The 17448-nt window shown below is 46.6% G+C and overlaps 1 pseudogene; it reads right to left on the bottom strand.

The window, feature by feature from the left end:
- Nucleotides 1-10206: 10206 nt before the first annotated feature.
- Nucleotides 10207-17141, bottom strand: LOC142430415 (glutamate dehydrogenase 1, mitochondrial-like; annotated as a pseudogene).
- Nucleotides 17142-17448: the final 307 nt, after the last annotated feature.

Genomic DNA, 17448 nt, shown 5'->3' on the forward strand with positions numbered 1-17448 from the left:
CAACTGTTTCTGACTGCATTGTGCAGCCAACGTTATCCCTCAATAGGGCCCGAGTAAAATTCTGGATGAAAGCAGAGAGGAAATGAGGATTTCATAACCATAAATCGTGTTTCATCAGTGCACCTACTTCTCCAACCTCTTCGCTAATCATCGGGTGGTGAACACAAGGAAGCCACCGGCTTTGTTAGGATGCTCCCAGGATCCCCAGGACTTCCTCCTCTCGGACCGGAGACACGCCCATGGGCTGATACGGCAGGCAGGGCTGTCAATGGGCTGGCTGATGCCAAAGGTGCACACACAACTGCAGTGCAGCTCGCATGGTCCCGCAGATGGTTTCAGGCTAGGATAGTCCAGCTTCTGCCGGACCCACCTCTCTCCTCTGTGTCCTTTCACCTGAGAGCCTGTGGCCACTGCCACCCCACACTGAGTCCAGAGACCACACACTGTCACTGCTGATGGAAACTGGCTGGCGGCCTTCTCCTCTTCAGTGCTTTCTGAAGGCAGTCCATGACCGGCCAAGGCAAATGCCACCACTCAGTCTTACTGCATGCTTGTCGTTTCCTTGCTATATTTTCACTAGTATTTTCTTCACCTGTGAGGATTTTACTGACATCTTCTTCATTCATTGAGTATCTTCTTTGAACTCCAGGCCTTACATGGGGCAGATCCAGCTTCAGTCCTGACTCACCAGCTGAACGACCTTGACCCACCTACCCAACCTCTGTCAACATCGATGTTCTCATCTGCAAAATACAGTCAGCGAGAGTTTTTCTTCTTCACAGAGCTGTGTTTTTGTTGCTAGCTGTCATTCAGTCAGCTCCGACCCACGGCGACCTCATGCACAGCAGAAGGAAACGCCGCCCGGCCCTGTGCCACCCTCACCATTGTCCCTGTACTCGAGCCCAGGGCTGCAGCCACGGTGCCAGGCCACTTCATGTTGGGCTTTCCCTCCTTCGCTGCCCCTCTACACTACCAAGCGTGAATTCCTTCCCCTGCGACTGGTTTCTGTGACAGCATGTACTAAGTATGTAAGCTGAAGTCTCACCATCCTGGACTCCAAGGAGCACCCCGGTCAGACTTCTTCCAAGACAGACCGGCTGTCCTTTCAGCAGTCCATGGTCCTTTCAGTGTTCTCTAGCACCACAATTCAAACGCGTCATGTTTTCCTTTGGTCTTCATTCCATGTCCACCTTTCCCATGCATATGAACCAATCAGAGCTACCGTGGCTTGGGTAAGGCACACCTCCGTCCTCCAAGTAACTACTTGCGTGTAAATACTCTAAAGAGGTCTGTGTGGCAGATTTACCGACTGCAACATGTCTTCTGAAATCTTGCCTGCTGTTTCCATGAGTCTGATTGTGGATCCAAGCAAGAGGAGATCCTGGCTTCTTGAACCTTCTCGCCATTTAGCATGATGTTATCTATTGGTCCAGTCGTAAGGACTTTGGCTTCCCTTATATTGAGTCATAGTCCATTCTGAAGGCTGCAATCCTTGATCTTCATAGAGCCATAGGCAGGATTAAATGGAACATTGCTTGTAAATTCTTAGAACAGAGCGTACGTAGCTCATTGCCTTGAGAGGTAGGCTGGTGTAGAAGTTAAGCACTTGGACTTGGGAAGCAGATTGCCTGGGTTCAAATCTCAGCTCAGTCACTTACTGTGTGACCCTGGGCAGACTTCTTACCCTCTCTGAGACTCAGTTTCCTCATCTGTAGCAAGATGAACATGTGTAAAGCATTTCGAACAGGGCCTGGTGTACAGAGGGCTTTGTGTTGCTGGTAGCCATTCCCACCCCCTGGGCTCGGGAAGAGGAGTAAGACAACAGCAGCAATGGGCTGATCTCTTTGGGCTTGCGGCCAACAGAGTAGGCAAAGTCAGGGCCCTAAGTGGGCGTTCCCATCTGCTTCCCTGGGCATGACCTTGGGTGGTCCCTTCTCCCTGGATCTTGCTTCGCCCTCTGTAAGATGTGGGACTGGATCAGCCCAGTGGATCTCAGAGGTAGGGCTTCCTTATGCAATAACTGGGACTGAAGTGGAGGCAGGGAGGGCCAAAATGACAAAGCAGAATTCCAGGGTGACATTTCAGAGCACCTCAAAGGTAGACCAGCAAGCAGGAGTACTGCTGGCCTGGTGACAGTCGCCCATTGACATTGCCGAGGAAGGTCAGGTGCTCCTGTCGCATCAGGAGAGAGGAGGAGCCCCACCTCCCCCACCACTTCCACACTCCTCTAACTCCTTGCAGCATTTAGCAACGAGGCGGGGACAGCTCCTTCTCCTGTCTGAACAATCTAGTTTACTGCAGAAGTGTAAAATATTCATGCCAAGAAAGGCCTGGGAAGCATCAGTAAATGTGTCCCGGGGGCTAGCCAGACCAGGCTCAAATTCAGGGGGGAATTTAACTGCCTCCCCTTTCTCAGCAGCTACTGGTAGAAACGGGACGAAGTCCAATTTCTCAGTAGCTCGGACAGACAGCTAGAGAGCACTCTGAGCAGAGGCGCCTTAAAGGAGAGGTTTAGGGAACAGCAAACTGAAGGCCATGTGGAAGGACAGGGTCCTTCAAGTCCCCATTTCCACGATGACCCAGAGGGTCCAGGAGATAAGAAGGCAGGTGGCCTCAGAAAAGGTTAACCTGCCAGCCAAACCAGAGTTCTTTGTCAGAGAACTACCCTCTGCTGGGAGAGTCTTGGGCTGGGTTTTTGTAGTAAAAACCCCAATGGAATGAAATCCAGTTCATTACCTCCACAACTTGCCAATGCCAGAGCCACCTGCTAAAGACACAACCACAAAACCCAAGTAATCCCCTCCCTTTAGTAGTTAAGTTGAGAAAATGGGCCTGACAAGACAATTAGAATAGAGCCCGTGTTCGCCCAGAAGTGAAAGGCATCACACTGCACCAAACTAAGGGCTCGGTAAGAAAGAACCGCACCAACTGTCAGGTTGCTATTTGGGGGTAGCGTACATGTTATTGTGCTGATTAAAGCTATGCCATGGGTGTTTTAAATATCTGCAGGGGCACCCCTGGTGGCCAAGTTTCAGCAGGGCTTTCAGAGTAAGGACGAGGAAGGAAAAAGCTTGGTGATCGGATTCCCCAAATCAGCCTTGGAAAGCCTCCCAACCACAGCTGCCTAGTATCTGAGACAGTGCTGGAGGATGAGCCCTTGAGGCAGAAAGGTCCTCAACTCACACAAGGGCCATGGCCAATGGCTCAGACAGGCCGGGGGTGGTGACGGCAGGGCAGCAGAGGGCAACATCTCCTGCTATGCGCATAGGGTTGTCATGAATCAGCGCCAACTAAGGAGAGAGGATTAGATTCATAGTCCATAGAATAAAACAGCAAAAATACTGACCCGCTTGCTTCAAATAATAACGATTTCTTCTCCAAAGAGGACCAGGCAGTTTTCTAAAAAATGAGATATCGCTTCATGTGCTGACCCGAAAAGATGTACCAGAAATAGTAAATAGAAAAAAAATATGTACAACAGCTTATCGAACAATGTTCCATTTGTATAGAAGCCAAAAAGAAATACGTGCGTGGTTAAGTGTGGTACTGCACACATGCTTACCTATGCATGGAATACTTCTGGGGAAAATACACAGGATTATTAGGATTGTTACTGTCTCGGAGATAGCATTGAAGTTGGTTGAGAAGAGAATCATCACTCCTCAGTTGTCCGCTTCTGCACCGCATGCATGTTTTCATCATAAACATTCATTGCTCTAATCGTTTGAAATCATTTAAAAGATGAAAACAATGTGGTGAGAGCAATCACAGAAAGGCACTGAGAACATTATTGGGCACAGAAATTTAAGGGAGAGAAAGGCAAGTAAATATAAAAGTGTCCGCTCTTATATGAAATTCAAGAGGCTGGAATTCAGTTTTCTCATATTGAACCAGTTTGGCAGGTAAAGTTTGGAGCCACTAGGGGAAGTTAGGGGTCCTGATGGTTCATGTTCTGTGTCAACTTGGTTAGGCTATGAATCTCAGAGATGTGGCAGTTGCTATGTAATTACTTTTCATTTTGTCATCTAATATAAGCAGCCAATCAGCAGAATGAGGAGGTTCCTTGGTGTTGCGACCTGCAGCCAGATTATGACTGATGTTCTGGTATAGCTCACGCTCTTTCTCAACCCTGCTTTCTTTTCATCACCAGACCTGTGGCTCTTGGCACAGAAACCTGCAGAAGCCTCTGGACTGCCGCCTGACCTGCAGGGTTTAGATTCATCAGTCTCTGTAACCCTGCCTATCACTCAACCCATGGATTTGAGACACAGTAGATTTCTCTATATCGGCACTTCTGTAGGCTTTCCTGGCTTTGTTCCTCTCGAAAGCCTGGTCTACATCAGGGTAAAATAGGCAGCCATTGAGGAAAAGAATTGTGGAAGACCTCAGAAATCCAACGGAGCTTGGGCATCAGGTATCTGTAGGAATATCAGGATGCCATGCTATGGTTGGGACCACAAAGCTCTAGAATGCTAGGATCTTCTATTTTATCTTCACAACCTCCTGACACACAGGCACCAGGGCCCATCAACTCCGTTGTGATTTATGGAGAACCCGTGTGTTGTAGGGTAGACCTGTGCTCTGTAAGATTTTGTCTTTGTTTGTCTTATTATTATAAATATTGTAGTGAAAAGATACACACCAAAACATTCACCAACGCAACATCCACATTTGCAATTAGTCGATGACATTGATTGTCCTTTCCAAATCATTCTGCCGCCATAAACATAAACTCAATGCTCCCCCACCAAGAAAAACCCTGCTTTCCTCTCCCTCCCACTCCTGCTAAGCACTAGTAAGCTTTGGTTTCTATATATTTTCTCTCTCTTCTAAGTGAGATAGGTGGGCCTTTTAAGGTAGCATTGTGAGCTAGGGAGGGGTTGGCTTGCTGTGAGGTGAGGTCAGTGGTTCGAACTTAGCAGCTGCTCCTCAGGAGGAAGATGAGGCTGTCTGCTCCTGCCAACGGCTCTCTATAAGAGCTCTATGAGTCAGTCAACTAGATGGTAGTGGGTTGGTTTGTCTGTCTGTGTAGGGTTTTAAGCAGCCACTCAGCTGTCAGCTTGTTGTACTGTGGTGGCTTGTGCATTGCTGTGATGCTGGAAGTTGTGCCATTGGTTCAAATCCCAGCAGGGTCACCCGTGTCGGGCATCTTAACAGGCTTTCAGAGTAACACAGGCTACAAAGAAGGAGTTGACTGTCCACTCAGGAGGCTTAGCCACTTAAAACCTTATGGATTGCAGTGGATCGTTGTCAGATATAGTGCGGAAGCTGAGCCAGCTTGGGTTGAAAGATACTCCGAATGCAACTTTTAAGGTTTATTGGGACACGAAGCAGAACCAAAGATCCAGTTGGCAAAGTTTTAGAAGCAGACTTTATTGAGAAGCTTGCGGGCGGGTACAGCAACTCGGGGTATTGAGCTATTGAAGCCGTGCCCTACAGGTGCCGAGGTGAAATTTTTATATGCCTGAGAGAAGGCAGGGGGTGGGGGGTTCCTACTGTTAGCAGGTGTAGCTGGCGGGCTGCCTGGGGCACCTGGTATTCTGGGTACATTCCGAGTTGACCGCAGTCATTATTCCGAGAAGGGTGTTCACTGAGGGAGGGGAAGGGCAGCAAGGGGTGAGTTTGAGAGCTAAGATGGAGGTACTGGATTCAAAATGGAGTTCCTCATGCCAAGACCAGGCACAACTGAGAAAGAGCTACCTCTTCAAAGTAGAAAGAACTTCAGTGACGTTGGTAAAGCTCTTAGTTCCTGCATTTGCTGGGGGGCCATGACTCAAAATGAGCAGAAACAACTGCAAACATCCATTAATAATTAGAACCTGGAATGTATGAAGTATGATTCTAGGAAAATTGTAACTTCTCAAAAATGAAGAGGAATACATGAAGATCGATCTCCTAGGCACTAAGTGAACCGAGATGAACTAGTATTGGCCATTTGGAATCAGATAATCATATAGTTTATTCCTGGACTGAAAAATCCAAGAGGAATGGTGTGGCATTCATTATCAAAAAGAGCATTTTAAGTTCTGTTTGTGATAGGATAGCTATTCACCTACAAAGAAGTCCAGTTAATACAACTATTATTCAGATTTATGCCCTGACCACTAAAGCTAGTGGGGAAGAAATTCTACCAACTTCTTCAGTCTGAAATTGATCAAATGTACAAGCAGCTTATCAAGAATTTCATTCTGCTTTGAGCCACAACCAATGCTCATGGAAGCAGCAGTCAAGAAACCAAATTACATACTGTATTGGATAAATCTGTTGCACAAGACCTCTTTAAAATTTGAACAAGGATGTCACTTTGAAGATTACAGTGTGCCTGATCCAAGCCAAAGTATTTTCAATCACCTCATATACATATAAAAATTGCACAATGAATAAGGAAGACTGCAGAAAAACTGATTTATAGTGTTGGCGAGAGTACTGAAAGCGTAAGGTAGATTCAGTGACCGAAAGAAAGAAAGAAGGCAAAGGCAGACAACAGTTTCAAAGGTTTATTTCAGAGCTCCCGGGGTAGGCTCACAGGCCCTAATTGGGGTCAGAGAAGCCACAGCGCTGGGTAGGGAGGGGAGTACAGAGAAAGGGATGGGAGCATCCTGAGCTCCTGGTGGACGAGGTTCATGGGTCCCCAGCTGGGGGCCCACAAAGTCGCTCATTTTGGGGCGAGAGGTGGAGAACTTCATAGCCCCGGTCTAGGGAGGGCGTAGCTGGGGAATTTTCCACTGCAACTTTACTTCTGCAAAACCGGGCCTAAGCAACCATGTTCAATGTTATCTCCAGTGATCAGCCTCCTGCCTCTGAGCTGGGAAGGCCACTGAAAGGGAAGGACAGGCCTGGTCTCTCGCTGTGTCCTTGAAGGGTTTCCACCAACTGACTTCAACTCCCTGCTGCTGCCACAAACCTCCGCATCAAGTTGACAGAGGCCACAGCTCGCACACCAGAGCTACCCATCTATCCAGCTAGAGACTGTGATTCCCGGGGAATCCTTCTCCGTCTCTCTGCTGATACTCACCCCATCAGCATCTCCTCTCATTGCCTTTAGTTCTGCACTCTGCTGCAGCAGCCCTGCGGTCTGCCGAGACCCCCAGGGATCTCTTGCCTGGACATTCTCAAGAACAATCATCCCTTTATTCAACTGGCTGATGTCATGATTTGCCAGGATCGTCATCCTTGTCGCTCCTTTGGGACCTGACTCATCCTCATTGTCCTGTTTCCCATACTCTTTCGTCAAAGGTTGACAGAGGCCCACCATCATGGCATAGTCAGTGTCTGGCTTACTCGCCTGCTCTGAACAACTCAGCCGGGACAAAATCCAGAAGGCATTTTGTTTTCACGGCAGTTGACATCAAGAAGCACTTATAGGAAGACTCACTTATTTGTTTGTTTCAGATGAACTTGTTTGTCACTAAAATGGACTCCAAGCCATTTCAAGTAGACATGTCCTCCTTTTTTTAAGCCTCTAGTTAGAGTGGAGGGATAAGGAATCTGGAGGGATTTTTAAATTTTGTTTTGTTTTAAAAGAAACATTATATATATTATATCATATATAAATATGTGATATATAATATATCTATATCACAGCCCAAGAAATGAAATCAACAACAATATCCTGCTAAACCCCCCATTTTTTACCCCCATCCTCCCCCTCTCCCTGGACCCAGTGACTTTTTTCTCTACGCCCCTCTTTACCTTTACAATTCTGCTGACCTTTTACCTACAGAATTTTGAGAGAGGGAGGGAGGGAGGACTTCACTTGTGAGTGTTTGAGGGGATAGAAACGGAACAAAACAAACTCACAGCCATCGTGTCAATTCTGAATCATAACGACCCTATAGGACAGTAGAACTGCCCTGTGGGTTTCCAAAACCGGGTCTATGGGATTAGACAGCCTCCCTTATCTCCCTGGGGGGTAACAGAGAGGACCCTTAAGCTGAAGAATGAGGCTCTAAAGGTAGAATTCCAGGAAATAAACCTCTCGGAATCTCTTAGTGGTGAGACTGGGGCTGCCTCCCGAACCGACGGCAGGCAAGTCTCACCTTTAGATGATGGGATGTAAGAGGGCTGGCCACTGGACACAGAGATCCACCCACAGCTTATCTTTGTAAAAGCACCTCACCTAGCCATTCCTTCATGTCCTAGCCACCTCGCCTGCCTATAGTCTAGCTAAGATTGTTGTTGAAAATACACACCGCAGAGCATTCAGCAACTCCTACACGTACCATCCAGTGACATCGTCTACATTCTTCCAGTTGTGCAGCCATTTTCACCGTCCTTTTCTGAGTGGTTCCCCCATGAACACACACTCACTGCCCCCTCCTCCATGAACACACACTCACTGCCCCCTCCTCCATGAACACACACTCACTGCCCCCTCCTTCATGAACACACACTCACTGCCCCCTCATGAACATAAACTCACTGCCCTCCTCCTCCATGAACACACACTCACTGCCCCTTCATGAACAGAAACTCACTACCCCTCCTTCATAAACATAAACTCACTGCCCCCTCCTTCATGAACATAAACTCACTGCCCCTCCTTCATGAACATAAACTCACTGCCCCTCCTTCATGAACATAAACTCACTACCCCTCCTCCATGAACACACACTCACTGCCCCTCATGAACACACACTCACTGCCCCCTCATGAACATAAACTCACTGCCCTCCTCCTTCATGAACATAAACTCACTGCCCACCTCCTTCATGAACATAAACTCACTGCCCCTCCTTCATCAACATAAACTCACTGCCCTTTCATGAACACACACTCACTGCCCCCAGCTAATTTTTAGAGCAAGGCTTGCCAGGCTGGTCCCATACAGCTAGAGCTTAAAAGGGCACAGTGCTCCAGGTAGGCATTTTCTGTACTACTTAAGCTAAACTATTATTAAGTTTTAAGAAGGCTTCAGGAGATAATTTTTGGTTTACACTTGAAAGATTATCTCAGGGCAAGAGTTTTGGGGATTGCTCCAGCCTTGGTGGCCCTAGAAAGTATGGGTTCCATGAGAATTTGCAATGCTGGTACCTGGTTTCCCCCTTTTGATGGGAACTCTTCTATAGAATCTGTCATCAACATGTTTGGTCATGGTACCGGGCACCATCTCCTGCTTCTCTCATTCTGCACGAGGCTGTCACTCATGAGGACAATTACCCACACATTTGTGGGGAGGGGCAGGAAAGGTAGATGTTGAAGAACTGCTTTATCACCAGGTTAAGTCATCCAGTTACACACGAGGCAGAACTTTCCGCAAGGGTACTGCTATTAGGAGAGGAAAGGGGAGAAAAAGAAAAGATGTCCTTCACTACCACACAGCTCCCTACACAGCACTGGATCCAAAGTTGTTTACCGTCAGACTGTGTTAATGAACTTGCCAGCAGAACATGAGGTCTCTCCATGGTGAGGGACACAAAGTTGGCACTACTGCAATGCTCAGAGTCCCCAGCAAGACTCCAAGTACTGAAGCACTGCATCTGCAGTGCTGAAGACAATGTAATTCTCCATCTACTTAGCGCTGCTGGACAGTACCGCACAACTGAGAAGCTGTACTTTATACTGTTTTATGTTATTAAAATGCTAGCTTTTTGGTTTATAGACATTTCCTGTTTGAGTCAAGTCAGGCCTGTTAAGTGATGCAGGGGGGTTTTACTAGATCAGCACATGCTTGCTTTATTCTAAAGGAATAAAATATATAAAAAGAAACTGGTGTGGTTTGCAACCTGCCAAACTGAGTTATTTTGTTGATGTGAAATATCAGTAACTCACTTTAGGACCAAGTCACCTTCTGAAAATGCCGCACCCCTACCTCTGAAATGTGTTCTAGTATTGCCTCAGACAGACATGTCAGAGTGAAGAATGGCAGCCACTCCTGCACAACAGGCGTGCATCCCAGACAACAGCCATCAACACCCTGGCACGCAGCCACAGAGCCACAGAGCCACAGAGCCACAGAGCCACAGAGCCGGGAGCAAAGCCGGGTGGAAGAGGCTTTTCATTCAAAGGCAAAATGACCCCATAGTTTGATGGATGGGGGTGAGGTCTACGTTTATACTCCTCAACGTGCACATGATCACCTCATCTTTCTTTTTCTCTTTTTATGGGGCTGATTTGGATTGGCTTGTTGAGAATGGTGTTCGTTATATGATATAATAAGTCATAGGAGAGCGATTTCTCTGGTGACATGGGATAGGTTTGTAGGAGTTACAGATGGAGAGGGTAGTGGAGAAGCCAGCTGTGATCCATCCATGTGAAGGTCGCCCCCACTTCATCGCGCACCTTGAAGACTTTTCCAATGGCGTTGACGTCGGCAGTGGTTCTCAGGTCCAACCTCAGGTTATGCTTCCTGGCTGCGTGCATGATTTGCCTGGGAGAATGCTCCATGGTATAAGCTAAGCCTGAGTGCCCAACGTCTTTCTCAGAAGCACCCAATATCCTGTCTTGGAACTCTGCTGTGCGTACAACGGGAGTAGTTCCACCCTGCTTTCCTAATTTTCTTTCTAAATTCTCTTGAACAGAAATGAGCAGGTGTTAGAGTCCTGTTCATACTTCAAGGTCAGACGGCCATACCTGATATGATTAAGCTATTCAAAGTCTGAGGCTGTCATTCCTCCAGCATCCAAGGAGAGGCCAGCAAACACCAGAATGTTCCTGTCCAGAAACATCTTACCACTTCCGGGGTTGTCAGTCCATTGGCACCTGCAGCAATGATCTTGGGTTTGACTCCGGGTGCGTTGCATTTGGTCAATTGCTTCTTGCTGGCTGCTGGAATCAGTCGGTCACAGTATGCTTCCAAGATGCCTCCTTCATAGGGCTTTGCCTGGAGGAAGCCCAGGATTGACCCAGGTTGTAATTTGAAGTCTCCCAGATCCTTTGGATCAATATCATCTGAATTCCTTATGCTTCCATCAGATTCCCCAACACCGACACATTTAGCACCAAAGCAAAGTAAGTATCTCAGCAGAATGCAGACCCACATCACCAAATCCCCGAACCACAAAGGTATTATCTCTGAACACTGATGGCGTTCCTAGCATGCTTGTGTTGATGAAGTTTTCAATTCCACAGAAAACAACATAGCCAGTAGCAGATATATGACTCCACCTTGCCTGCTGGGTTTACCAGTAACACATGCCTTCGTAGTCATGTCCTAGTGCTCTGTGGTACTGGCATCGGTGTCAGGGATCCAGGGCATCTCCTGCTGGCCTGTGTGCATCTCAGAGGCAGATACACAAATGCCAGGACCATAAAGCCCTTCTCTGCTTGCTTCATGGCGAACCTTCCTGTGATCGTTTTTGATTCATTATCAGTGTGGTCCTGAGGATTGATCTTCACCCCAGCTTTAGCACTTCCAAATGTCACACCACGTACTCTGCACCTGGAGGTCCTCAGAGAAGCCCGAGCTCTTACCTCATCCACGCTCACACCTGTGCTGTAACGGGCACCTCCTTTGCTGGGCCCGCTGGCTCTCTATAACTTCTCGGGAGCCATCCTCGCAGGCAGATGGGGAAAGAGATAGCCACCTGTCTTACCTCTTCCTCCTATGCCTGACTCTTTATTCCTCTATTTGCCCCAAGAAAAGAGAGAGCAGTAGTCCCTTAGATGGTCGCTTTGCAAGGTTTTAAGACCAGGGAATTCTCACAAAGAACTATGAAGTCGAGCAGGAGTACAAACATGGCTTTAAGCCAGTTAACTGGGATGTCCCGTGAAGCCATGACCCTAAACCTCCAAATCAAGAACCCAAATCTTACAGTCATTGTTTGTACATAATCAGCCTTAAAAGCTGTTCTTCTCAATGTGGATGTAAATATATCTATCACATAACATTTGCCAATTCAGATTTTTGCAGGTGCACAACACAGTTACAGTAGTGACATTGATTGGCTGTACAACCCTGTTATGGATTGAATTATGAGCCCTTGAAGTGTGTGTCAGAGGAGCCCTCGGGGTGCCCTGGGTTACACACTGGGCCGCTAACCATGACGTCAGTTGTTCAAACCACTCCTGGAAGAAAAATGAGACTTTTTACTCCTGTAAAAATTGGCAGTCTCAGAAACCCACGAGGGCCCTTCGACTGTCCTGTGGAGTTGCTGAGAGTCAGAATCAACCCAGTGGCAGTGAGTGAGTTGAGTTAAAATGTAGATCAACACCCATGCTTGTCACAGCAATTTCTAACGCAGAAAAGGATGGAAAGAAAACCATCAAAGCCTGTCTGTGGAGGAACGAATGAGTAAACCGTGGTACACACACAAAATGGAAGGTTGTGCATCCTTAAAAACGATGATGCGTCTGTCAAACACCCCATGACCTGGACATTGTGCTCGATGAAGTTAGTCAATCTCATAAAGGTACAGATTTGAGGACACCATTATTATAAAGGGGAGAAAATGGTTTTAACACCCAAGAGGAAGACTTTGAGGACTATAATGAGACCGGGGTGGAGGCAGGGGATGGGGGAGAAGGGAGGGGCAGGGAGGTAGGGGCGGAAGGTAGGTGGAAAGGGAACAAAGGAAGAAAGAACCATATTTACAGGGAGCTTACTGGGGTACTGCCTCCGTTCTGATGGGCTGGGCTGTGCAGTTGCATATAGACTGTGTGTGTTCTGTTCCATAAGTAAAAGAGCAGCTAATAAAGTTAAAGTTAAAAGAGAGAAAGAAAGGGTCACAACCTTATCAAACTTCTCCAGATTCCTTGGTCATCAGACCCAAACACTGGGCTGAGTGGTATAAAAGGAGACAAAAGTAAAATTGAACTGACTTTAAATTGACCCACGAGCTAGTTTCAAACAAATAAAATGTGTTTCATGCTGAGTGAGCCATGATTATCAATATTATGTAATTATCCTCCATGTTGTGAGCTACTGTAATTATCTTGTGTTGTGAATATTAATGATGTTAGTAGGAACATAGATGTTAATGAGGCAAGAGACAATCTATAGGGTTGGATGTGTCAAAAGTCAATCTCTTTTGAGGTATGAAAGAGATGAAACAAACAAAAGTGATAGAGGGACATGGTTACCACTGAGAAAGCAAGCTGAATGGAGCTCATCCTTTGGACGCGGGGTCCCAGTGCTGAAAACCTCCTAGACTCAGAGGAAGGTTGATCTCAAAAAATACATAGATCTCCAGGGAATGCTGGCCCCACAGATGCTGAAAGGAGACAAGTTCCTGTTCCCAGAGCTGATAGAGAGAGCCTAGAACTGGTACTCTACTTTGGACTTCTCACCGCCCGCATTGTGGTGAACTGTATACGGTTGTTAAAGCCTTTGGCTTGTGGGATGTCCAGTGTTGTCACAGCACTAGATAACTAAGACAAACCCTAACCTCAATCAATACAATTTTCCATCATCATCAACAGAAACTCAGTGCTCCCTGAGCAACAACCCTCCCCTCCCTTTTTTCCCTCTCTCTTGCCTTGTAACTGTCTCTGGTCTCTACACATTTTTGGTCTAGACAGCTTGGTCTCTCTATGTTTTCTGGTTCTTTTCTTTCTATAGAAGTGAGGTCATGAAGTGTCTGTCCTTTTGTAATTGACCATTTCACTCAGCATGATTTCAAGTCCATCCATGTGATAGCATTTTTCAAGACTATATTTCTCTTCCTGGCCAAGTAGAATCACATTGTCTGTTTACTACATTATGTTGATCCATTCAGTTAACAGGCATTTAAGTTGTTTCCACCTCTGACAGTTGTGGATGGTGTACACTGGTGTACATTTGTCAGCTTGAAGTCTCTTGTGTATATTCCTCATAGTGGAATTGCTACTTTAAACACAATATGTCTTTTCACAGGCTTGGAAGTGTTCATGTACATGTCACGAAAGCTCATGCATTTCTTTGATCCTCGTGCCTAGAGCTCATTGTTGCTTCCTTAAATGGATTTTTTTTAAGTTGAGAAAGATTTTATTGAGGCAGGGAAAGAACTCCCAGGAGGGAAGGGAGAGCAGAGAAGGATGGGGGCATCTTGAGCCCCCAGGCGGGTTCCAAGACCAAACAAGTTAGGTCAGGGAAATCGCTACTTAATTGGATGTTTAAGAAAATCATTTTATTGGGGACTCATACAACTCATCACAATCCATCCATGCATCCATTGTGTCAAGCACATTTGTACATTTGTTGGCATCATCATTCTCAAAACATTTGCTTTTTACTTGAGCCTTTGGTATCAGCTCCTCATTTTTCCTCTCCCTCCCTCACAAACCCTTGATAATTTATAAATTATTATTATCTTTTCCTTAAATGGATTTTTAACCAGGCTTGGTTAACAGATTCCCAAGCCGATTGTGGAAAAGAGACAGCAAATTGCAAGAGGAGACAGTGATTTCAGACAGAAGCCTTCCTTCTGGTTCAAGAGGTGGCAGACAACAGCCTAACTGCCGAGGAGGAGGTAGAAAAATCTACAGAAAGAATAATAAAAACTTCATAGACAGCCGCACTCTTTCCACTTGACATGCTGCCATGCATGTCAGGAGGGCAGCACACGGTCTGCAGAGCCTGGCCACTGGCTCATCACAAAGAGCTGCATTCTCCTCAGGCGTCTCTGATGGAGAAAGCAGAGACAAGAGCCGTGCGCTCCAGGCAGATGTATATGTATTTATATATTCCCCTTTTGGGTTTAAGGTTTATAGAGCTAACAACAACAGCAACAACAAACCATTGTCTGAAAACACTGGCTTTTGTGGAATTCATCCCTCAAGGATTGATTTCATGTCAGTGGAACAAGAAGCAGTCTAGGCAGTGTTTATGAGATTGTATGAGCACAGAATCTAGCCCCATGTCTGCAGGATGCCCCGCAGCACCGTGCTTCCAGAGGCCTCGGAGCTCGGTAGGACACACGTCTGCCCTGCTCAGGAGGCGGAGGGAATCCGAGGCAGTGCTCACTCATTTCTCTGCAAAAGCCTCCGTGAAAACACAACCTGTCACTTACTCTCCCGCGTCTCAGTTGTATCTGGGAATACCTACCTTTAAGCTCCAGATGTTACCCAGCAATTGTGAAGATGCATTTGATTGGCTCGACTCAATTTAACGAGTCTCTATTGAGAATTGGCTGCGTGTCCTGCATGGTGCAAGGTGAATGGACAGACAAACGAAGCTAACCCAGCCCTTCCCATCCAAGGGCTCATCGCTTGGCAGGACCAAACTCAGTAACAGGAGGACTTGCTTTAGGATGAAAACTCTTTTCTGCAAAATAAAGGTATCACTAGTTCTTGCCGACACTTCAAGGTCACCAGTGACAGCCTCATCAAAGGAGCAGCCTGGCTTAAAGCAGAGGGCAGCCATGGACCACCCCAGGCCTACAGACGGTCTTTGTAAATAAAATTGTGTTAGAACGTAACCACACACATGCCTAGTGTTCGTGGCTGAGTTCATACTACACAGAGTTGAGCAGTTTCTACAGAGACTATGTTGTCCCCCAAGCCCCAAATAGTTACTATCTGGTGATTTACTGAAAAACTTCGACTAAGCCCAGATTTAAGATTAAGATGCCCTCAGGACCAAGGGTGTGAGGGGCGATGCTGGGAGAGTGGAGGGTGAGTGGGTTGGAAAGGGGGAACTGATTACAAGGATCCACATGTGACCTCTTCCCTGGGAGACGGACGGCAGAGAAGGGGGAGAGGGAGACTCCGGATAGGGCAAGATATGACAAAATAACGATGTATAAATTACCAAGGGCACATGAGGGAGGGGGGAGAGGGGAGGGAGGGGAAAAAAAAGAGGACCTGATGCAAGGGGCTTAAGTGGAGAACAAATGCTTTGAGAATGATTGGGGCAGGGAATGTATGGATGTGCTTTATACAATTGATGTATGTATATGTATGGATTGTGATAAGAGTTGTATGAGTCCCTAATAAAATGTAAAAAAAGAAAAGAGGAGAAAAAAATGATTAGGGCAAAGAATGCACAGATGTGCTTTATACAATTGATGTATGTATATGTATGGACTGTGATAAGAGTTGTATGAGCCCCTAATAAATTGTTTTAAAAAAAAAGATTAAGACGCCCTGGTGACGCAGTGGTTGCAGTACTCAGCGGCTAACCCAGACATCAGTGGTTCCCACGCACAAGGCCTTCCATGGAGCCAGTGGCCAGCTGCTTTCCTAAAGGTGACAGCTTTGGAGAAGCTGGGAGGCCAGGGCTCCTTCATCTTACAGAGTCCCTGTGAGCTGGAAACGGCTCCATGGCAAAAGGCTTGGTTTTCGTTTTATTTAAGGAGTGGATTCTGGGTACTTAAGCTTAGTTTGCCAAGTGCTTTAGTTCCTTGCTCTTGTGGAAATAGACAAGTACCACGCAAATGAACCGAAAACCAGCAGCTCGCTGCCATTGAGTCCATTCTGACTCACACTGACCCTGTAGGACAGGACTGCCCCTGTGGGTCTTGGAGACTGTAACCCTCTTAGGGGAGTAGAAAGCCTCCTCTTTCTCCCTCAGTGCGGCTGGTAGTTTCGAACTGTTGATCTTGTGATAAGCAACCCAATGTGTAAGCACTGCAGCACAAGGTTCCCTAACATGGAAACAAGAACAAAGGCTATTGATCCAGAACTTGCTAAGACAGGGAGTCAGCCTCACGTTCGTTTGGCAGAGACTCAGAGGCAGGCAGAGAAATGAGAACGCTTGAAGAAGGGAAGGCTCCAGGTAGGCCCTGGACATTGATTGGCCAACAGGAGCTAGAGGTGGGCTCACTAGAAGCAGGACATTGTGTGACGGGCTAAATTCTCTCACTGCCACAGAGTCCAGTCTGACTCACAACGACCTTATAGACCAGATCAGAACTGCCCCTATGGGTTTCTGAGACTGTAACTCTTTACGGGAGTAGAAAGTCTCATCTTTCTCCCTAGGAGCAGCTGGTGGTTTCGAACTGCTGACCTGTGGTCAGTAGCCCAACAAGTAATCCATTATACCACCAAGGCTCTTTCTAGGTGGCTGCTTGGAGGGCTATCTTAGGCTGTCTCTGGCTGGTTCTAAGTTGTAAGTGGGGATCAAAATTAAGGAAGCTGTCAGTTATTAATCAAGTTCTGACCGTTCGGAGCCTATGGGTAGGGAGATTCTTGTTCGGCTTCCTGCAGATACTGATTTGTCTTCTGCTTGAGATGAACACTGCAGATCTGTGGGCCAGAGTTCTGCTGTGATAGGGGCTGGCCATTGTCCGCTTGTTTATTCTGTCTCCCACTCTATACATTGAGGATCCTGAAAGTTTTTACAGCATAAAATTAAATTATGATTAAATCCACATAAGATAAATCCACAAGATTAAATCCCCATAAAATGCACCCAGCAGATACATTTTAAGTCTCAATGAATGTTATTCCGTGTATTCTAATTACTCCACAAAACTCAGAAGTCCTGCAAGGCAAATATTTGGGGCTGTTATCCCAGTATTACCTTTGCGTTAGTGCCTGAGAACAAGGCACCCCTGACACGGCCTCAGTTTCATCCTAAGCCTTGAAATA

The sequence above is a fragment of the Tenrec ecaudatus genome, chromosome 17 (assembly GCF_050624435.1).
Source record: "Tenrec ecaudatus isolate mTenEca1 chromosome 17, mTenEca1.hap1, whole genome shotgun sequence".
NCBI lineage: Eukaryota > Metazoa > Chordata > Mammalia > Afrosoricida > Tenrecidae > Tenrec > Tenrec ecaudatus.